We start from the raw sequence: 25,101 nt of genomic DNA on the forward strand, positions 1-25,101 counted from the left end.
TCCGCTTTACAGAAATCACCTCAGATGTCCCCTTAACAGTCTTTAGGTGTTGGGCATTGTGTGTATAATGGGCGCTACTGCTGTGGGCATTATCTGTATAAGCAGCACTACTACTGTGAGCAATATGTATATAAGGGGCTCTGACTACTACTGTGGGCATTATACGTATAAGCAGCACTAGTATTGTGGGCATTATGTGTATAAGGGGAACTGCACTACTACTGGGGAATTGTCAAATACGTTTGGATTTCCCATTTTGAGAACATATTAGCAGGGACTGATGTTCACGGTATAATAGTAAGTTTAATAAAGCAGTGTACAACTGTAAACAATAAATATCAACCAGGAATAACTAGAGAACACAAAAAGAAAGGGAGAACTGAGGGGACATGGGATGCCAGGAGACTGAGTACTTGAAAACTGTGGACTGTGAAGGCACTTTGCAATAGGATTGTTCAGTAGTGGATATTGCACCATAGCAGGATGCACTGTAGTTGGATCACAGGATAGCACTGGTAGAATATGCACTGTAGCAGGATGACAGGATTGCACTGTGGTAGAGTATGCACGTACCAGGATTGCACTGTAGCTGGATCACAGGATAGCACTGGTAGAATATGCACTGTAGCAGGATGACAGGATTGCACTGTGGTAGAGTATGCACGTACCAGGATTGCACTGTAGCTGGATCACAGGATAGCACTGGTAGAATATGCACTGTAGCAGGATGACAGGATTGCACTGTGGTAGAGTAGGCATGCACCAGGATTGCACTGTAGCTGGATCACAGAATAGCACTGGTAGAATATGCACTGTAGCAGGATGACGACAGGATTGCACTGTGGTAGAGTATGCACGTACCAGGATTGCACTGCAGCTGGATCACAGAATAGCACTGGTAGAATATGCACTGTAGCAGGATGACAGGATTGCACTGTGGTAGAGTATGCACGTACCAGGATTGCACTGTAGCAGGATGACAGGATTGCACTGTGGTAGAGTCTGGCAGTTCTATGGATGATTTAGTAGTAGAGACCAGCATAACCAGGACCAGGAGCTGAAACAACTTTGACACGATGAACTGGCAACAGGGAGCCTGTGTGGCTGGCCTAAGTAGTGAGTTCAGGTGCTGCTCACAGCTGTGGTAACAGCTAATTACCAAGCTGCAGATACAGAGCAGAGAGTGCTGAGCACCAGAGCAGAGAGCGCCACCGCAGGCATGGAGGAGAAACTGCATGGATTGTGACAGTACCCCCTCCCTAAGGAGCGGATTCCAGACGCTCAACACATGTCAGAGTCTGAATCAAAAGGTAGAGGACATATCAGGGTATCCTCATGCTGCCAAGGAAGTCCAACAGAGGCTTTCAACTTAGACTTTCCCTTTTTCTTCTTTCTCCTTTTTGTGGATTTCCCAGTAGGAACAGTAGACTGAAGCTGAAGAAAACCAACAGGTAAGCTGATTGCTGGAGTCTCTAAACTGGCAACAGGATTCTCGGATGAACCAAGATAGATAGGAACCTCAGATGGCCCCGGCTTGGCAGGAACCTCAATTGGGACTGAAGACTGATAAGACCATGAATTGAATTTCTTAATTACCACCTCACTGAAGGCCACAAGATTGAGAAGAACTGGGTCATTGGTTTCAATTAGTGGACTAACCCATTCCAAGGCTTCTCCTCTGAAGGTCAGGAATAACAATTTAACTATGTTGGAGGGAGTAATTCCGAGGGAAGGGTCTGTCTCCATCATGGTAAGATATCGGTTAACTAGTGCGAAGTATTGCGTTAAATCTCCATCAAAGTAATCCAAAAATGGAGTGTTGGATGAATTCTGTGAAGTGGAAGCTTGATTTTCTGGAAACACAGGAGATGGATCATCAGGACACTGAGGAGGGGACAGACTTTCAGGAGACTGGTCAGAAATATATGATGATCTTAACCGAACTTTGACTAGAGACTTGGATGGCACTTTTTGGATTTGGTCCTTCCTGGAAGTCCTGGGAGACTGGGCTGTACCCAAATCGTGAACCAACAGGTTAGTAGTAGGATTGGAACCCAGGACTACAGCAGTGCCTACGTGCCTAGATATATGGCCTGTGTTGTGAAAAACAAGGGTGCTAGATTCCTCTTCTGAGATTGGCATAATGCTCAGAGCCCCCTCCTGGGGCTGGACTAAGGCAGGAACCCCCTCTACACGGGGCTGGACTGAGGAAAGAGCCCCCTCTTCACGGGGCTGGGCCGAGGAAAGAGCCCCCTCTTCACGGGGCTGGGCCGAGGAAAGAGCCCCCTCTTCACGGGGCTGGGCCGAGGAAAGAGCCCCCTCTTCACGGGGCTGGGCTGAGGAAAGAGCCCCCTCTTCACGGGGCTGGGCTGAGGAAGGAGCCCCCTCTTTACGGGGCTGAACAGCTGAGGCAGGAGCCCCCTCTTCACGGGGCTGAACAGCTGAGGCAGGAGCCCCCTCTTCACGGAGCTGAACAGCTGAGGCAGGAGCCCCCTCTTCACGGGGCTGAACAGCTGAGGCAGGAGCCCCCTCTTCACGGGGCTGAACAGCTGAGGCAGGAGCCCCCTCTTCACGGGGCTGAACAGCTGAGGCAGACGCCCCCTCTTCACGGGGCTGAACAGCTGAGGCAGACGCCCCCTCTTCACGGGGCTGAACAGCTGAGGCAGACGCCCCCTCTTCACGGGGCTGAACAGCTGAGGCAAGAGCCCCCACTTCACGGGGCTGTGCTGAGGCAAGAGCCCCCACTTCACGGGCTGGGCTGAGGCAAGAGCCCCCACTTCACGGGGCTGGGCTGAGGCAAGAGCCCCCACTTCACGGGGCTGGGCTGAGGCAAGAGCCCCCACTTCACGGAGCTGGGCTGAGGCAAGAGCCCCCACTTCACGGGGCTGGGCTGAGGCAAGAGCCCCCACTTCACGGGGCTGGGCAGTGCTCTGTAGACTCTCTGGCTGGGCAGCGCTCTGAAGACTCTCTGGCTGGGCAGCGCTCTGAAGACTCTCTGGCTGGGCAGCGCTCTGAAGACTCTCTGGCTGGGCAGCGCTCTGAAGACTCTCTGGCTGGGCAGCGCTCTGAAGACTCTCTGGCTGGGCAGCGCTCTGAAGACTCTCTGGCTGGGCAGCGTTCTGAAGACTCTCTGGCTTGGCAGCGCTCTGAAGACTCTCTGGCTGGGCAGCGCTCTGAAGACTCTCTGGCTGGGCAGCGCTCTGAAGACTCTCTGGCTGGGCAGCGCTCTGAAGACTCTCTGGCTGGGCAGCGCTCTGTAGACTCTCTGGCGCTGGACCCTCTGAAGAACCCCCTCCTGGGGCTGGATACGCTGAAGAACCCCCTCCTGGGGCTGGACACGCTGAAGAACCCCCTCCTGGGGCTGGACGCTCTGAAGAACCCCCTCCTGAGGCTGGACGCTCTGAAGAACCCCCCCTTGGGGCTGGACACTCTGAAGAACCCCCCCTTGGGGCTGGACACTCTGAAGAACCCCCTCCTGGGGCGACAGGCTTGGAAACTTTAGGTGGAAGACCAGTTTTGTGACAGATGGTATTTAAAGATTGGAGATGCACTCTGCCCCCATTTCTTGGTTTTCGAATAAGTTAGAATAAAATGTCCTTGACCCCCACAATACAGGCAAAGTTTATTGTCTCTACGATGCTGGCGTTCTTTTTCTGAGAGGCTAGGTCGAGGGAAACTTTGGAACCCGCCTCTTGTCTGTGGAGGAGAGGTGCCCCTAGCATGCCTAGTCCATGGGTCAGAAGAAAACTCCTTTTCTGGAGCTATTTTACTGGAGTCCACCAGTCTCCCCAGGAATTCAGGTAGAATGCATAGAATACTGGATACTAAAGTCTGTAGCTGGTCTAACTTTTCCTTTAAAATCCCCAGTTGTAAGAATTCTAAAGAAGGTGATGTCCTGGGAGCTGTGGGGTTAACAAGCTGTGAGAAAACTCCCTCAGGCAGACTGCAATTATCTCCCCTGCTGTTTGTTTTTGGCCAGTTCATACTGTCAGAATCCTTTTGGATTTCCCATTTTGAGAACATATTAGCAGGGAATGATGTTCACGGTATAATAGTAAGTTTAATAAAGCAGTGTACAACTGTAAACAATAAATATCAACCAGGAATAACAAGAGAACACAAAAAGAAAGGGAGAACTAAGGGGACATGGGATGCCAGGAGACTGAGTACTTGAAAACGGTGTAGATTGTGGAAATACTAGAGACACTGTGGACTGTGAAGGCACTTTGCAATAGGATTGTTCAGTAGTGGATATTGCACCATAGCAGGATGCACTGTAGTTGGATCACAGGATAGCACTGGTAGAATATGCACTGTAGCAGGATGACAGGATTGCACTGTGGTAGAGTATGCACGTACCAGGATTGCACTGTAGCTGGATCACAGGATAGCACTGGTAGAATATGCACTGTAGCAGGATGACAGGATTGCACTGTGGTAGAGTAGGCATGAACCAGGATTGCACTGTAGCTGGATCACAGAATAGCACTGGTAGAATATGCACTGTAGCAGGATGACAGGATTGCACTGTGGTAGAGTAGGCATGCACCAGGATTGCACTGTAGCTGGATCACAGGATAGCACTGGTAGAATATGCACTGTAGCAGGATGACAGGATTGCACTGTGGTAGAGTAGGCATGAACCAGGATTGCACTGTAGCTGGATCACAGAATAGCACTGGTAGAATATGCACTGTAGCAGGATGACGACAGGATTGCACTGTGGTAGAGTATGCACGTACCAGGATTGCACTGTAGCTGGATCACAGAATAGCACTGGTAGAATATGCACTGTAGCAGGATGACAGGATTGCACTGTGGTAGAGTATGCACGTACCAGGATTGCACTGTAGCAGGATGACAGGATTGCACTGTGGTAGAGTCTGGCAGTTCTATGGACGATTTAGTAGTAGAGACCAGCATAACCAGGACCAGGAGCTGAAACAACTTTGACATGATGAACTGGCAACAGGGAGCCTGTGTGGCTGGCCTAAGTTGTGAGTTCAGGTGCTTCTCACAGCTGTGGTAACAGCTAATTACCAAGCTGCAGATACAGAGCAGAGAGTGCTGAGCACCAGAGCAGAGAGCGCCACCGCAGGCATAGAGGAGAAACTGCATGGATTGTGACAGGAATTATGTGTTTAAGTGGCACTGCACTACTACTGTGGGCATTATGTGTATAAACGGCACTACTACTGTGGGCATTGTGTATAAGGGGCACTACTATGTGATGTAATATGAATCAGGGGCAATATGTGCAATGCAATGTGCTAAAAATGTGCTACTGTGTGGTGTAATTTGAATTGGGGGTACTATTGTGTGGCCATTCCTTACTTGTGAGACCACACCCCTTGTGGCACGCGCCTTCTGTGCGCACTGTTCCTTTTTAAAGTTTGGGCGGGAGGGCACAAATTTATAGTTTGCAGAGGGGCGTCAACACCCTAGCGCTGGCTTCGCCTAATTGGGGGGGGGGGGGGGGGGGCTAGGTGATGGGGCAAATTATTTCCACCACCTCTCCAGGACCACTTTAATCCCAAGGTATGGCACATGATTGTGGAAAAGGGGACACAGTGTAAACACTGTAACGCCATCAGGAACTTTTGTTTTGTAAAACAATTGTCAGGATCTTTTACGTGATACAAACTTACAGGCAGACCACTATAACATATACTTCCTTCAAATACATACTTCTGCAGTAAGTCATTGCTTTCTATGTTGGAGGAGATGCAGAGACATTATACACCACTATAAATGTACTGGGTGCAGTAAAACATGTTAGGATGAAAGGGAGTTTATCATTATCCTGCGGAGAAATCCATAGACAGTGCACAGACTGATCAAGCCCCCTATGCATAGGCATTTCTATAATGGGTCCAGGAGGGTCCACACCACACACACTGTACCCATATATTATACATACTCCTCCGGAGTCCCGCAACAGCGGCCATGCACTGCGGGCAGAACTCACTTGGAAAATGTTTGCTGGAAATGTTCCCGGAAGCAAGGCACAGGTGCCATGTTCCCGGAGACCTGTGTATGTGCAGTAGACTCTGGCATAGAGTCTACTGCTGCCGGAGAGGAGGGGGCCCATGACGGAGGCTGCACGTGGGTCCCCTCCGCCCTTAAAACGCACCTGCCCCTATGGTATGTGTCCTCAGAAACCTGGTGTGGTGCAGGCTGACCCAGTGGTTTAGTGAATTCCCACTGTACATAATAACATTGTCAGTGATGTCATATTTTTTTTACCTGTGTCACGTATAATCAGTTAACACACAATCGGAGCATGCAGACAGCATCCTCTGCCTAATTCTGCTACCACCGGCTGCAGAGTTACTATATGATAAGTTTCTGTTACACCCAGCAGGTGGCTCATGGTATGCTGTTTGGCAGATGATGCTAACTGTTAATTATCCCAAATCAAAGTGCAGGAAGCTATTAGACTTATTTTCCAGCATGCCGTAAGACTATGAGAGAGTTACAGGTTGAGCTTCCGATATCTGGTATTATAAGAACCTAAATATTCAGAAAATCAAACATCATAGGAGCTCTCTTCTTGTTCTCCTTTTTGCGGTCTCCACTTGCACAATCCGGGGATTTAATCATCCTCCCCATGGGCTTACCTGCTCAGGTGGCTTTACCTGACGGCCTGCCTGACATTCTATTGGGTCGGAGCCTGCTTCTACTCCTGATCAGGTGTTTCTGATGCAGAGGTAAATTTCCCCCCCCCATAGCACTGCAGGACACCATCCACCGCAGGTTGGGTGACCGCAGGTCGGTATCCTGGCGGTCAGCATACCAACGCCGGGATCCCAGCCTGCCAGGATGATGGCAGGGGGGCGAATGCAACGAAGCCCTTTACGGCCTCGCTGCGCTTGCCACGCTGCGGGCTCGGTGGCTCGTTGCACTCACCACAGGTTCTATTCCCACTCTATGGGTGTCATGGACACTCACGATTGAGAATAGCCCCGGACCCCCTGCCGGCATCCTTTCGTTTGGGATCCCAGCGTCGGTATGCTGACCATCAGGATCCCGACCGACGGTCACCTGACTATATCCTTCCACCGCTGCCTTTTGGCCACTGTGTGTCTGCAAACTCTGGTGCGTGAACTTTGCTAACAGAGTAAATAAAAACAAGGTAGGTTGTGATTTAGTATGCAATAAGTCCAAGAGAGCAGCCAGTAGAGACAAAAATGGAACCTCGCCCATTATAGGTGGGGGCAGAGCAAAGGCACGGGAGTAAAACAGACCAATAGTGCAGAGATCCTTGGATAAATTATTAATTTGCCATTTAATCCAAGGATCTCTACTGGTCTGTTTTTCTATCATGCCTTTGAGGTTAGCAAGGTGTCACTTTTGTAGGTGCGGGAGAGAGCGGGGGATTAAAGAATTCTCAGAATATCTATTTGACAGCGTGATATTCTGGATAGCAACTACTTTTATAAAGGTAGAGATGTACATGTTAATCCTTGAGAGCGCCTCAGTGAGTGTTGCTAATAGCCCACTTCAAAAGAGGAAACTTTTCATTTATTTGCTTTACCCCTAGTGGCTACTTACTTATGCGTGAATATGTGCAACAAAATGATTGCCTATCAGTAGCATACAAATTCAGTAGCTGACATTATATCCAAAAATAGTTTCATGCACAAAATAAAAATATAGTGTAAAAAATTACCTTCAGGTCTTGTGTAAAAGCAACATAAATGTATTTGGGGGAGGTTTATCAAAGCTTGGAGAAAGATAACGTGGAGAGCAATAAAGTACCAACCAATCAGATCCTAGCTGTCATTTTTCAAACACAGCTTGTAAAATGACAGGTCCCGATTCAGACCTGATCGCTGCTGTGCGAATTTGCAAGACAGCTGATTATCGATCGACTGCGCATGCGTATGGATCGTAGAGCGCACGTGTGAGTCCAAACAGTGAAAAGATCTAGCAACTTTTTTCATTGCTAGGCGTACGCAAGTTGATTGACAGAAAGTTGCCGATTGGGGGTGGTAATTGGCCGTTTTCTGGGAGTGTCCGGAAAGATGCAGGCATGGCCAAGCGTTTTCAGGGAGGGTGTGTGACGTCAGCTCCGGCCTGATCAGCCTGATTCTATCACACTGTAGGATTAGTCCTGGGCTATGCGCAGACTGGAAAAATCGTTAGATGGTGAGTGAATTGCGAATGGATTTGGAGCTGACCGGCGTTTGCGGAGATTTTCGCAAGGCGTACGCAGACTTGCACGGGGCGGGTATTCACTCTGTCTGGGCGGCAACTATCTGATCACAAACCTCTGCAAATTCACAGAGGAGCGATCAGGTCTGAATTACCCCCACAGTTAGGAACTTATTGGTGAGTACTTAATCTCTCTCCACTTTATCTCTCTCCATACTTTGATACATCTTCCCTTTGTGTTTCGACTTTAGTCCCATCTCATTATGGTATGAAAATATTCAGAAATATGTAAAAATCCAAAATGCTTCTGGGTTCAAGCATTTCAAATATGGGAGACTCAACTTTGTATTCATTCATTTGGGTCACAAAGAGTTATTGGTGTTAATTTACTAAAGATCAATTTTAGATTGCCTGTTTTTTTGTCTAAAGCCAGTTGGTTTTTGTCAGTTCTATTCAAAATCAGCTGCAAACAGACAAAAGATTGATCAAAAACTGACTGCCACTTTATGCTGATTTTGAAAACATACAACATGTAAGAAGCTGCTGTGATTCCTCTAATTTTGGTTTGCATACATCTACGATGGTGGGGCACCTGTGCATGCGCAGGACCCATTCTGTGCATGTGCCAGACGGGCCCTGCGTTGTCGCATGCCCTGCCCCCTGAGTCATTTGGGGGCGGGGAGACAAAAGATGCAACAGTGATGTGCACTGCTTCTGTGACAGGATGCGCCTTGCAGACTGCGCCAAGTGCTCACAGATTTGGATTGGGCCACTAGGTGACTCCATCTTACTGTCAGTAACTGCTTTTTACTATCTCCACCCACTGCACTGCCTGGACCAAGCCTTGCACAGTAGCTGGCAAAGGGCAAACCTTGAAGACGGTGGGATCACTCCACGACAGCTGAAAAATGGAATAGCATTTTGAACAATTCTGTTGGCAGAATATGGATGCACTCGCTGTAAAAGCAAGATGTTTCTTGTTCAAAAAGTCTTAAAAAGACTAAGTTCATCACTGCAGTTGCTAAGGACCATTCACAGCATAAAGATTTTTACAGCAGCTTTCTCCTCTTCGGTCAGAGGATATCTCTCTCTAACCACGCATGGCTCACATGCCCTCTTTTTTATAATCAGAAGACACAATATAGCTCACATTACACAGGAACCGGTAATGTACATTCCTCCTTTTGATACATGTATCATACAAATTCAAAGTACCTATATTGTTTATGCAGCAATATTGTTTGCATCTGACTTACCTTAATATATCTGTGTAACAGATTTACAGGAATTCATTGATTCCAAACCTTCTGTACACTTTACATAGTTACACACAGAAGTTTCCTTTATTAACACCTTTCCACAGGATACTGCAAAAATCCAGGATATCAATTGACGTGAGTACATTGATTACTATCAAAAGGCCTTGTCATTCACTAGGCCTCCTGCTAGGAAACTATAATTAGCATCTCAATTTCTACAGTTATAGAAATCAGCTTCTAAAATCAAATACTAAATAAATAACAGAAGTGCATAATTTACCCTTAGAATACAAACACATCTTAAATATAAATACATTAAAACATGCAATTCTACAACCATGAACAGAACAGTAAATATAGCATTTTAAAACTAGAGATGAGCGGGTTTGGATTTAATGCCAGAATTAACGCCAGTTCGGTTTTATCCGGATTTTTCTTATTGGCTATCCAAAACACGTGACATCCGTGAGCCAATAAGATGCCGTTTTGAGATCCGAGTAAATCCAAGTAAAACCGAACACGCTCATCTCTATTTAAAACACATTAACCCCTATACATTAAAAGTATATGGCGAATAGCGCTATTTTAGCCATTGAAAAAATGGCGAATGCGCCATGAGTTTATCATGTGGGACGTGTTTCCAGCCACACTGCCCATCTCTGTATGAGGTCCATAATTACTACAGCTACAGTGAACTACATGGTTGGCTTCCTTTTTATTAGAGATGTGAGCAGATTCCTAAGTGTTTCTTGATTTCTTGAAAAATGGATAAAACGGCTAAAATCATGAAATTTGGACATAATTTTTGTTCATACTGTAGGCTATTATTAACATCTGGCCTGATTAATTGAGGAATGCTAAGCCAATCGCAGCTGCGATTATGCACGCTGAGGATGTGCAAAATTATTAAAACAATCCAGCAGGCCTAAAAAGTACAGAGAAGCCCACTGAAGCCATCACAGAGGAAAATCAACGGCCATGCAGCATGGCAGCCTGAACAGAGAAGCCAGAGCCACGCTGTGCAGTGACATACCCCAAACAGTAACACCATCATAGAGGTATCTGTATAATAACGCAACCAAGATCCCAGGCCTGTGTAGTAAATAATAGTAATAGCCATTGGCCCGATTTTACCTAGAAGCTGCAGGACTTCAACACCCCCAGTAAAATCTGTCACCCACAGGAGCTACCTGGAAGTGACAGTGACTTCCCATTGGAAGCACTCCCTTCCAATGACAGCAATAGCAGAAAGAGCACTTCCCGTGGAAAGACACACCTGTGCTATTATGTAAACCCTATCTGGCTTCTAGGTGCTGCAACCCCTAGAAGCCAACCTGTTTGCTAGCAGTATCGGACTTCAGCACCAAGTTTAGGCTCCGCCTCCCACCGACAGACTTAAGCCCCGCCTCCCAGTGATGTCAGCCAGATACAGATAAGGAGATGACCACTTATGTGAAGCATAATTCTTTTTTATTAATGACAATGCTAAATTCCCTTGTCGTATAAACAACCCTTTATGAAGTCTAAGAACACTGTACGCTGTTTACTTAAGAAGTACCGTAATGGTACGCTAGTTGCGTAACGATCGCTCAGCCGTAGGCGAGACGCTCAAGCGTCACGTTCGCTCACGGCCCAGTGATCACAGGACACGTTATTGGCTATGACTAGAGTAATGATTCGCTATGGCGTAGCGGACGCTCGAGACCACGAGGAGATCACCAGCGGCGCAGACGCTCACAACGCTATACCTTTATGTCTAAACCTTATACCAATGAAATACACAGAATACCTTAATGTGAATACAGGGTGTAAGTGCAACCTTGTGTAACCTGACTAACTACAAAGCTGCTTGAGCGTCACCGACGCTCAAGTGAACACTTAACACTATAGAAAAATACACAGATACTGGTTTAGGGTCCAAAGCCTATTAACTGTATTATATCTAATATACTTGTAAAAGGGGATAACAGTACAAATGATACACTACAATATAACAGAGACTTCCTAACCAAAATACAATACTATCTAATACAATACAATACTAGTCTAGGGGAGATACGAGAGAGAGAGAGAAGGGAAAGAGAGAGAGAGAGAGACGGAGAGAGATGAGAGAAATTGGCTCACAGAAAGACAATGATTACGGAGAGAAACTTACGCACAGGGTAAACGATCGCATGCGCCTGGACATCCAGCACCCGATTTTCAGCAATGAGAACCGTTGAAGAGTGAGAGCTGGATGTGGTCGGCCTGCCTATTTATGCCCCACACACAATGCAATCTCATAGTCCCTACAATCCCATTGTCCATTGGATGAAGGAATTCGACCCTGTATCACAACAAAAGGTCATAGGTTGATTCATACAGGTGGGCTGTGACGATTTCCAACAGCTCAGGTGGGTGGGAAACTAGGTTTCCCGCCGCATACCTGAGTATGAGTAAATAATAGAAATGGACATAAACTTCTTATGTCAATAACTATTCGCACGAGCGATTAATACGCTCCAAACCAACACCGGAATATTGCTAATTAAATACTCTTCCGATGGGTACCAAACACTGCTGTATGATTCCTGTTAGACCCTTCGTACAATACAAAGAGGGATTACTTTAAACAGGGACCTTCTATATTAACCAAACTTTCAGAAACTATCAAAGGGATCATGATCTATAAACTACATTAATTGTGAAAATATGTAACGAATGAGTCGCACGCTACGACTACATAAACTCTACCGTAAATACGCATACCGCGCCTGCGAGTGCACGCTATTGCGGGTATGCGCCTTCACGGGAGAGCGTACGCATGCGCAGCACGGACCAGTGTGCGGTGCAAATATGGCAACGTGCATGGGGATATTTTTCTGACTTTGACAGTCCACCCTTTGGCAGTCAATAATAACTGCCACCTTCTAAAACATTTCAAAAGGAGAAAAATATATGTCAGGGGTTAATTCATTTCCATGGTTGGGTGAGGGAGGAGAGAGGAGTAGGTGTGAAGAGGGTATGACCTAGTGTGATAGCAGAAGCATGTGTGTATGAGTCCATGTTTGGAGGGTCATGTATCATCGTGCCGTACGTGTTGTAAATCAAGCTTCGAGGTATTGCGAAGTATACATTTGAATTCCTTCTTATCCTGTGGTACAGGTCTGTGGATGGGCTGTCAAACTTTACCGAGCTCTTTTCGGATTTTGAACAAAATGGGGAGCACATTTTAGTTGATGATACATGAATGGGGGAGGTATGTGGTTGCTGATATCTGTGCCTGTATTCCCTATCGTCTATGTGTGTCATTACCTGAGGGTTGTAGAGATGAAGATAAAGAACACTTATGGAAAATGCAATGATATTCTATGTCAGGGAAATGTACATCTGTCGTCGAAGTTGTGTTCGGTATCTGTTGAGAGTCGTCTTCTTTGCGCTGTATTGCTCCTTGGGCATGAGCAAATAGCTTTGTCAGAGCCATCGGATTTACAAAAAAATGTTGGGCTAGCGTGAGTTTAAAAGTACTAGGGAAACTGGGGATCCATGGCAAAGTTCATCAAGTGTCCATTTCTCAAGTGGTCAAAATCCTTCTTTGGTGCTTGTCTGTTGTCTGTATAGCGTCTCGTCAACTTCCTCGTCCAAGGGGGTCTTTGTATCTTGGAGAAAAGCAGAAAAACAGGTGAAAGAAACGGACCGTATAATCGCATTTTCATCACATTCTGGTTTCTATCATTGGGTCATAAATCAAATCCAGGTTAATTACAGTTTCCTCACTCCTCAGGCTCATCACTTTTGTACTTTGTTTGCACCTCATTAAAGCCTGCCCGCATCTAAATATCAATCCAATAAATATAACAACACCTAAGATACATAGTAGAAACTTTCCAACATCCATTATGACTCCTTGAGCCCAGTCTCCTAAACCGGAGAACCAATTTTGCGGGTTCAACCACGACACCCAACCAGTCAGCTCATTACCTACAGCAGCAAGGGTGAGATTGTGTCTTCGACGAAATTCCCACTTTAATTGCAGAATATCGTCCATCTTTTGGTCTATGACCTCTACCGGATCCTCGGTGCTATTCGTGATATAAGTGCAACACTTTATGCCGTACTGTGTTGCCAATGTAACACAATATCCGCCTGTTACTGCTGTAAGATAATTAAGAACCATCCTATGCTGAACTAGTTCTGTTTTGTAAGCTTGAAGTTCTCTTCCAGTGTATCTAAACGTGTCATCATACATTTCAGTGATATTATCTAACAAATTGGCGAGTGCGGAAATGTATCTATAATTCATCACTCCCCGAGCGGTACGAGTGAAATCTAACGCTACCAGAACCTGAATCCCGGTGGATTCATGGATAAGATCAGAGGCCGGATGCTCTAACCTTTCTGACAGTTGTCTTTTAACTCGGTGCTCGTAATGAGTGTGAGTATAAGGAGCTTGGGCACCACGGTGTATGTCCTTCATTTTGTCATGTGTAACAGTCATCACTTCAGGCAATACTTTTCCAATATAACACAATCCTTCAGAGTTTGGGGCAAGCCACTTGTACGCCTTTCTCCCGCATATGAAATATGCATCATCGGGGAGAACATATGGGACAGAGAAGGACATTACCATGTTGCAAACCTTCCAGGTGAAATCTCCTGACCCTAATTCTTCCATCTGCTTAATGCACGTATCAGTTTGTACGATATGTGCACAGTATCCTGGTGATACCTCTCCAACTCTAGTAATCCTATTTCCTAAGGTATATCGATACCGGAAAGATTTTCCTCTACTGGCTATGTGGCGTACGAGCTCTGTATCTGTAGGCATTCTATCTGCTCTGTGTGAAAAGGTCATGGTAAGGTTGCTCCATGACACTTCCCAATTTCCCGGCTTACGGGGGTTGGAGATATTAAAACATAAGAGGGACCTATCCACATGGTATTGGTGGAGCTTCAAACTAGGAGGGCTGGAGATGTTAAATCTCCGGTCCACCGGTCTCCCACCACTTAGCTCAAGTACCTCCCCTAACGTTAAAGGAAATGGTACTAGCCCTGATTTGCTATGACCCTGAGGTACTTGAGAGCATACCCAACAATCTGTTTTGTTTAACACATTACCCACTAAAGAGTGATAGTCACTCAATGGATGCCGGTCCATATGGATATTAAAACTGGATTGGCATTTCTTTATGCATCCATCTTCAACCAGATTATCACAGAGCCTACAGATACAATTTTCTTCAGCTAACAATCCATCACAATTTCTTCTATCGGATCGTTTTCTGATACTCGCCTTTGCTTGTTGGTTTGGTTGATCTTGGAAAACTACGCCTCCATCATCATAATCGGAACCCATTCCAGATCCTCTCTCGACCTCTATGGTACTCTCGCCGGAACAGACTGCTCTGGTCAACATCACGGTTAACATCAAAATCCGGATCACAGTCTCTTGGGGCAAGTCCATCTTTGAGGAGGAAATAGAGAAGAATGAGAAGGGGGAAAAAGAAATTTCAAGGAAGAGGGGATGGGAAGTGGAGAAAAACAATAAAAGGGAGAGGGGAGTCGACAACTGCTTTCGGTCTTCAAGGCTCAGGTGCCGCCTCAGTCCTCCTGGAACAGACACTCCAGTGATACAACCTCTACCGTCTGTTCCTTATCACGGGACTTCTCTGGATCAGCAATCTTTTTGCAGTGGGATGAATGGACCCAAGTCTCTCTCTCAGCCACCTTCAATGCTGTGGTGCTAGTCAATAAGACCTGGTATGGTCCTTCCCATCTATCAATAAGACAACCTGAGCGTAGAAAATTTCGTATCATTACATAATCCCCAGGTTCAATGTCATGACAATTACTATCTGGTAAATCAGGAATCACCAACTTCAGATTATCATTTTGATTCCTCAACTGCTTACTCATGTTAATCAAGTACTTTACAGTTACTTCATTGTTACATTTCAAATCATCCTGAGGGTTAATCATGACATGCGGTTGTCGACCAAACAAGATTTCAAAAGGAGACAGATTAAGAGGGGACCTGGGAGTGGTTCTGATGCTATACAAAACAATGGGTAAAGCTTCTGGCCACGTCAATCCTGTCTCTGCCATTACTTTACTCAATTTATTTTTAATAGTGCTGTTCACTCTTTCGACCTTCGCGCTCGCCTGTGGACGGTACGGAGTGTGCAGCTTGCTATCAATTCCCATCAACTTACACATTCCTTGAAAGACATCACCTGTAAAATGGGTACCCCTATCACTTTCAATGATTCTAGGGATACCATATCTACATACAAATTCCTGCACAATTTTCTTAGCTGTAAACATAGCGGTATTTGTAGCTGCTGGGAAAGCTTCGACCCAATTCGAGAAAACATCTATACAAACAAGTACATATTTCAAATTTCGACATGGGGGTAATTGAATGAAGTCGATTTGTATTACCTGGAAAGGGCCGCCGGCAGGTGGGATATGGGATGGTTCTGTAGGTATTGCCTTTCCAATATTCTTTCTCAGACAGGTAAGGCATGACATTGCTCTTTTACTCGCATGAGAGGAGAATCCTGGGGCGCACCAGTATGCTCTTACCAATTTGCACATCCCCTCCTTGCCTAGATGAGTCAGCCCGTGAGCTGCTTCAGCCAGACATGGAAGGTATGCCCTGGGGGCCACTGGTTTACCATGTCCATCCGTCCAGAGCCCTGAGGACTCCTGGCCATATCCCTTTGCCTTCCAGACTGCTCTTTCCTGTGTGGAACACAAATTCTGCATCTCACACAACTTTTGTGTGTTGATGGTATTAAATACCATCAGTTGTGTGGTGTCTGTCTGTATGGGGGTAGCAGCTGCAAGCTTTGCGGCTTCGTCTGCTCGGCTGTTACCAAGGGATACTGGGTCTTGGCTATATGTATGTGCTTTACATTTGATAACAGCCACTCTGTCGGGTTCCTGTATCGCTGTTAGAAGCCTTTTTATATATGCTGCATGCGCTATCGGTGTACCAGCTGCCGTCATGAAATTTCTGAGGCGCCATAGGGCTCCGAAATCATGTACTACCCCGAAGGCGTATCTAGAGTCGGTGTAGATATTGGCTGACTTACCCTTAGCCAATTCACATGCTCTGGTTAGGGCGACCAGTTCAGCAACCTGGGCTGAATGAGGTGGGCCTAGCGGTTCCGCTTCTATGGTGTCTTGGTCATCTACGACTGCGTATCCAGTACACAAGTCTCCCGAGTCTGACTGTCTGTGACAACTACCGTCCGTGTAGAAAGTTAGATCTACATCTTCCAGTGGATTGTCACTGATGTCAGGCCTTGCGGTAAAATTTTGGGTCAAATATTCCATACAATCATGTGTATCTTCCTTTGCATTAAATCCTCCTTCCCCATCACTCTCACCTTCCACCCTTTGTGCCTGACCAGGCACACCTGGGAGAAAAGTTGCAGGATTTAATGCGCTGCATCTCCTTATGGTGATGTTTACTGGGGCCATTAATGCCAATTCCCATCTTGTAAACCTTGCAGATGAGACGTGTCTGGTTTGGGCAGAATTCAATAAGGCAGATACCGCATGTGGTGTATGGATTGTGAGGTTGTGGCCTAGCACGACATCTTCGCTTTTTGTCACTAGCAATGCTATCGCCGCAACGCTACGCAAGCATGTGGGGAGGGATCGCGCTACCGTGTCTAGCTGGGCGCTGTAGTATGCGACTGGCCTGCTGGCGTCACCGTGTTTTTGGGTTAGTACACCTGCTGCGCACCCAGCACTTTCTGTTCCGTATAGTTCAAAGGGTTTCCCATAGTCTGGCATACCTAGTGCTGGTGCCTGCGTTAGGCACTGTTTGAGTCTCTCAAATGCTGTTTCGGATTCGTCTGTATGCGAAATCCGATCAGGTTTGTTTGAAGAGACCATTTCCTGCAAAGGTAACGCCAATATGGAAAACCCTGGGATCCAATTACGGCAATACCCACACATTCCTAAAAACGTCCTGATCTGTTGCTGGGTTTGTGGCAGTGTCATGTCTCTAATGGCTTGGATTCTATCAGCGGTCAGGTGTCTCAGTCCTTGTGTTAGACAGTGTCCCAAATATTTTACCTTAGTTTGGCATAATTGTAACTTGTCTTTGGAAACCTTGTGACCTGTGTCTGAAAGATGAAACAGGAGCTGTTTCGTATCCTTCAGAGATGCTTCCAGTGAATCTGAACACAGTAATAAATCGTCCACATACTGTATCAATACTGATCCACTGTCTGGTTGGAAAGACTGTAAACAATCATGCAAAGCCTGAGAAAATATACTTGGACTATCTATGAAACCTTGGGGTAACCGAGTCCACGTGTATTGGACTCCTCTGTATGTGAATGCAAACAAATATTGGCTGTCAGGGTGCAGAGGTACCGAAAAGAAAGCGGAGCAGAGGTCAATAACAGTGAAAAATTTGGCAGTGGGAGGAATTTGCATTAGGATGACAGCTGGATTAGGCACTACGGGGAACTGGCTTTCAACTATTTTGTTAATCCCCCTTAGATCCTGCACTAGCCTGTAACCCCTCCCCCCACTCTTTTTAACAGGGAAGATGGGACTATTTGCTGTGCTGGACGTTCTTACTAGAATGCCCTGTTGTAGCAAGCGCTCTATTACGGGAAAAACTCCTAACTCCACCTCTGGCTTCAGAGGATATTGTGGGATTTTTGGAGCTATCCTACCATCTTTTACTTGTACAATTACTGGAGCTACGTTTGCCATTAATCCAGTGTCCTGTCCATCTTTTGTCCAAAGTGACTCTGGTATCTGAGATATCATCTCTTCTACTTGGGATGGATTCCTATTTGTCATAATGGAATGTGACATTAATTTTGATGGGGAGTCTAACATGTCTCGTACCTCCTGAGCGTGATTCTCAGGAATGTCCAAGAATACACCTTCAGGAGTACAATAAATGACGCAACCCATTTTACATAGTAAGTCTCTACCCAGGAGATTAGTTGGTGCCGATGCAGCCAGCAAAAAGGAATGCTTGGTATGCAAAGGCCCTATTGTAATCTCGGCTGGTTTGCTAACAGGGTAGTGCTGGACTACTCCTGTTACTCCCATGGCTGGAATTGTCCTACCAGTGGTTCTCATGCCCACTGTCGAATTTATCACTGACTTGGCCGCCCCTGTGTCTACAAGAAAGTTTAAAGTTTTACCAGCTACATTGATTGCAATCTCTGGTTCACTTCCAAGACTGGCAATCAACTTAACTGGCTGCAGATTACAGGTATGGCCACACCCCTAGTGGGTATGCTGACCTCCCTGAATCCCGCTGGCAGCGACTACTTGTGAGGGGGTTAGCTGGGAACTACCAGAGGCATGCCAATCTCTGTTCGGGGGATATCTTTTTGTTTCCCCTGTATGTGGCTCGAAACTCCGCCTCTGTGGACCCTGCTCCCAATGTCGTGTGTCGTGTCGTTGTCTAGGGGGTTGAAAAGATCTTTGTACACTCTTTGTTCTACATTCTCGTGCATAGTGTCCCGGTCTGTTACAAGAAAAACATGTCATTACACTTGCCTTACCCACAGGATTCGGTGGTACATACGCAGGCTGCCTTGTGGTCAGCGCCTGTATACTTACGGACATCAACTTATCACTTTGCGACTCCCTGTGCCTAGTGATGTTTCTGTCGTGATCAATAGCAGCCTCTCTCAATGTGGACACTGACAGACCTCGCCAACATGGTTGTGTGGTCTGTACCCTAGCTTTTAATGTTTCTTTCAAACCATCCATCAGTACAGATACTGCTACTTCTCGATGGTTTGGGTTGGTCTTAATGTCTTCTATACCAGTGTACTTTGCCATTTCTAATAGTGCCCGGTGAAAATATTCTGTTGCCGTTTCGGACTCCTTTTGCTTAATGGAGAATATCTTGTTCCATTTAACAACGGCTGGGAAATACTCCTTTAGCTGTAAATTTATCCTTTTTACATTATCCTTGTTGTACACGTCTGTAAGCGGTACATCTTTATCCAAGGCGCAGTCAACTAAGAATTGAGTTGCGTCGACATTGGAAGGTAAACAAGCTCTTAGCAGTATCTGCCAATCCTTGTTGTTGGGTTCTACAGTGTTACCTAGATCCCTGATGTATTTTTGGCTAGCAACTAAGTCTTTCCTGGGGTCAGGAAATTCGGACACTATTGTTCTTAATTCCATTCGGGAAAATGGAGTGTACATGGCAATGTTCCTTATGGGAGTGGCTCCAGACACATCTGTTTTTCCATTGGGAACTGCTATTACCCTTACAGGAGCAATTCTAACAGCCTCATTCTGCGTAGATTCTACAACTTGTGGTACAATTGTTTCAGTGTAGTGCATGGTGCCGTACTTACCCGTTGACACGACCTCACCTATCCCTCCGCTAGGGGCTTTCACTAATCTCGTGGGTGTCGCTGTGCCTACTGTGGTCTCTGCTATGGTGGCCGCAAGAGAGAGAGCTGAAATTGTTGCCGAATCTTCTTCTTGATCACACTCCTGAGGAAGGTTCAAAACAGGGTACAACTTGCACGGGTTAATAATAGTATGAGTTACTTGGTTAACATCATTTACATTTACAGGGTTACTAAGTGTTTGTGTTTTACAACCCAGTGCGTTTCTCTCCGCAATCAACTTCTCTCCTGCAATGTATGGTGGAGGAGGGGCTGTGGCTATCAGCTTACTGACTGCCCCAGATCCTGCCGCCAGAGCCAAACCTCTCTGTATCTCACCTTCCTGGTGCCATAACTGTAAATAATCATGATGCTGAATTCGTCTCTTTGTTGATTTTACGAGACATATCCTCCTCCTTAAATTTTGTAACACGTCTGGACTGAAGCTACCTATTCTTGGGAATTTGTCCCTGTCTTGTACAGTCATTCTCTCCCATTCATCACATAAAGATTCTGTGTGACTTCCGTATTTTTCACACATGATGTACCTTGCCGACCCAACGGGTCGGTTCTCTGAATCAACCCGAACCGAGGTTGATCGCCCCCTACCTGAACAACTGGCCCCCATAATTCTGCAGGTGTTGCTTATTCCTCCTTGGATCTTTATATCAAGGTTTTCAGCGAACCCTTACAGCAAACCAAATTATTCAAAAATAGGCCGGCGGTGGCGGTTTACCGAGTACCCCACTCACTCGCCCACCTCGACCAATACGACCTGATCACACCGACGTGGTGCTGGCGTACTCGATACAGGGCCCTACCAAAAGAACCTTCGGTTTACTGGAACATATGAGGGTTACCCGCAGGACACTTACTCTTTCCAGTAAAGGTGGGGTTGTTAGATAGTTCCTGAGTGACCAGCGAACTTCCCTTTAAAAATAAAAAAATTACACAAATCACGTCAGAATGTACAGATAGCGTTTGTGACCACTTTACTCTAATGGTATTAGGTCAGATTACTAACTACTGCACACAATTACGTGCGGTCCAATCGTTCAGTACATAAGCACTACTTGTCATGTACTGAAAGATCAATGGAATCGATGTTTCCGGCCGCGATTCCTTCAGCAAGAGCTTATGGCCTATATGGGTTCTGCACCAACACCCCAGGCGTTGTGCCTCTTGTACCTTTATAGCGGACCTCTTTGTCTATTTTACCTGTTACCTTATGACCTCCTGGTCTGTTACCGTCTGTTAATGACCTCCTGGTCTGTTACCTTATGACCTCCTGGTCTGTTACCTTATGGTCCGCTATACTCTAATGCTCGAATATTATTTAACCAGGGATGCCTCCCCAGCCACCGTATATGTCACTTACACGTGTGTCCCTTGACGAGTACCCGACTTTCCTTTTGGTTCAACCTCTAAGTTATATAAACTTATGTGATAAAAACACACTCACTCAACACATGTACACTTTGTTTCTATATCTATTTCTGCGCAGAAATTGTCTTCAGTCCAACTGTGTTACCAATTAGGAGCAGGATCTGTTAAACTAAATTTCAGATTTTTCCAAAAATAGATTTGCGTTATTTACCGCGTCGCGTTATTTATCGCCTTTGCGCTAATTATCGCTTTGCGCTAATTCAACTTTTCGTGACTTGAGCTACGTTGCGTAACCAGACGCTACGTTGCGTAATGTACGCTGCGTGCGTCTGCCGTTTGGATTGCGTACGCAAGTCTTTTGTTAGGGACACGTGTACGCAAAACAAAGATCCACCGTAGCACAATTTCTACCTTTATCAATGTAGATGATCCCTGATCATCTACCGCACACCACACTGACTGCCTTATCTCCCAGACAAGCCGTGTGTTGGTCTATACTTTAACTATTACCTCTACTATGAAATAACAGCAAATCTCTTTTAGCACTTTCTATCAACTATAAAACTTGGCAAACAGGAATAGTGATATACGAAATTTGAAAAAGAAATGCAGATAAATGTATGCGTGCGTGTATATGCAAGACAGAAGAGAAATAAAACAGTTTTAAAAGACACAAGCGTTTTGTTCTTACTTCTGGTTCCCGGATTCCTTCAGCACTCTTTATCTAAGCGAAGCAGACGCTTATCCCGTCAGCACTGCGAGACAACCTCCCACCCTTTGCTGGGGGGATAATGTCTGCTGATCTACCTAGTGCAGATATGAGAAGGATAGGACGAGTCCCCAATTGACAATGCTAAATTCCCTTGTCGTATAAACAACCCTTTATGAAGTCTAAGAACACTGTACGCTGTTTACTTAAGAAGTACCGTAATGGTACGCTAGTTGCGTAACGATCGCTCAGCCGTAGGCGAGACGCTCAAGCGTCACGTTCGCTCACGGCCCAGTGATCACAGGACACGTTATTGGCTATGACTAGAGTAATGATTCGCTATGGCGTAGCGGACGCTCGAGACCACGAGGAGATCACCAGCGGCGCAGACGCTCACAACGCTATACCTTTATGTCTAAACCTTATACCAATGAAATACACAGAATACCTTAATGTGAATACAGGGTGTAAGTGCAACCTTGTGTAACCTGACTAACTACAAAGCTGCTTGAGCGTCACCGACGCTCAAGTGAACACTTAACACTATAGAAAAATACACAGATACTGGTTTAGGGTCCAAAGCCTATTAACTGTATTATATCTAATATACTTGTAAAAGGGGATAACAGTACAAATGATACACTACAATATAACAGAGACTTCCTAACCAAAATACAATACTATCTAATACAATACAATACTAGTCTAGGGGAGATACGAGAGAGAGAGAGAAGGGAAAGAGAGAGAGAGACGGAGAGAGATGAGAGAAATTGGCTCACAGAAAGACAATGATTACGGAGAGAAACTTACGCACAGGGTAAACGATCGCATGCGCCTGGACATCCAGCACCCGATTTTCAGCAATGAGAACCGTTGAAGAGTGAGAGCTGGATGTGGTCGGCCTGCCTATTTATGCCCCACACACAATGCAATCTCATAGTCCCTACAATCCCATTGTCCATTGGATGAAGGAATTCGACCCTGTATCACAACAAAAGGTCATAGGTTGATTCATACAGGTGGGCTGTGACGATTTCCAACAGCTCAGGTGGGTGGGAAACTAGGTTTACCGCCGCATACCTGAGTATGAGTAAATAATAGAAATGGACATAAACTTCTTATGTCCATAACTATTCGCACGAGCGATTAATACGCTCCAAACCAACACCGGAATATTGCTAATTAAATACTCTTCCGATGGGTACCAAACACTGCTGTATGATTCCTGTTAGACCCTTCGTACAATACAAAGAGGGATTACTTTAAACAGGGACCTTCTATATTAACCAAACTTTCAGAAACTATCAAAGGGATCATGATCTATAAACTACATTAATTGTGAAAATATGTAACGAATGAGTCGCACGCTACGACTACATAAACTCTACCGTAAATACGCATACCGCGCCTGCGAGTGCACGCTATTGCGGGTATGCGCCTTCACGGGAGAGCGTACGCATGCGCAGCACGGACCAGTGTGCGGTGCAAATATGGCAACGTGCATGGGGATATTTTTCTGACTTTGACATTAAAGAGATTGTTATCTCAATGTTATGGTCCCATTTGTGCTCTCTGAAGCTAATGATGCTACGGTGAACACAGGTCTATTTTGTGAACAGACCTGGTTGCTCTGCTCTGGAGATAAGCATATGCATCTATGGGCGATACAGTCACATCTCCATTAAACTGGGTGTTAAAGTGGCATTTACATGTAGGGTAAAGGTGCATATACACGGTGAGATTTTGACTAAGTACCAATTTTGACTATACCATTTCCCTTGAACTCCCCGGAGCCCAGAACCACCGATATTGACTATCTTTACTTGCGATTTTGGCCATGTGCGTATTTGACTAAGTGACAATTTTGACTATACTATGTACTAGATTGTACACAATATAGTCAAAATTGCCTTGCCTGGACAGTCTATTTTTTCTTGTGATGCCGAACCCACGGGAGTGCGCATCGGTAGCGCAAGCTGTGTACACATGGTGCGACATGTGCTAACTTTTCTTACGATTTTGACTTGATAGTCAAAATCGTAAGAAAAACTTTGCACCGTGTGTATGCACCTAACGTTAAGTGAGGACAAGCCGATAAAACTGTGGGTTAAGTAGAGTTAGTTCAGACGCATCTCATGCACCCAGTATAGGTGCAGTGCATGTTTGCATCGACAATGATGATGGCTAGCGCATGGATAGGGGCAGTTTACTCTCATATGTGTGTGCAATTTTACATGTCTGCAATTTTATGCATTCAGTTCCATGCACTTAATGCAAATGCAGTTGCCGCAACATTCATTCAACTCTACATAGGCCCCACTGTGAGTAAAAACATATATTTGCATAAAGTCCAGGGTCGAAACTAGGATTTTGGCCACCCGGTACAAGGCAGTAATTCCCCCCCCCCCCAAGAAAACATATACAGGTTGAGTATCCCTTATCCAAAATGCTTGGGACCAGAGGTATTTTGGATATCGGATTTTTCCGTATTTTGGAATAATTGCATACCATAATGAGATATCATGGTGATGGGACCTAAATCTAAGCACAGAATGCATTTATGTTACATATATACCGTATACACACAGCCTGAAGGTCATTTTAGACAATATTTTTTATAATTTTGTGCATTAAACAAAGTGTGTGTACATTCACAAAATTCATTTATGTTTCATATACACCTTATACACACAGCCTGAGGGTCATTTAATACAATATTTTTAATAACTTTGTATATTAAACAAAGTTTGTGTACATTGAGCCATCAAAAAAACAAAGGTTTCACTATCTCACACTCACTCAAAAAAGTCCGTATTTCGGAATATTCCGTATTTCGGAATATTTGGATATGGGATACTCAACCTGTTAAATAAATGAATAAAATAAAAAATCAATATAATAATCAAACAAACAAACAAACAAACAAACAAACAAACAAACAAACAAACCCTGTCAGACTGAAATAATCAGATCCTCAAAATTTTTTAAAAAAGGGGATAATATTGGACAATATTCCCCTATGTGCACCAAATGCCCTCACATGCCCCCCAGCAGCGTGTTCCACTACATGCCCCCCCCCCCCGTGTCCCCATACATTGCATTATATCATAACACTTCATCACTGCACTACATTCCCCTATCCACTGCACTACATCACTATACTACATCCCCTACACGCTGAACTACATCACTACACTACACGCCCCTATACACT

The sequence above is a fragment of the Pseudophryne corroboree genome, chromosome 2, assembly GCF_028390025.1.
Source record: "Pseudophryne corroboree isolate aPseCor3 chromosome 2, aPseCor3.hap2, whole genome shotgun sequence".
Classification (NCBI taxonomy): Eukaryota; Metazoa; Chordata; class Amphibia; order Anura; family Myobatrachidae; genus Pseudophryne; species Pseudophryne corroboree.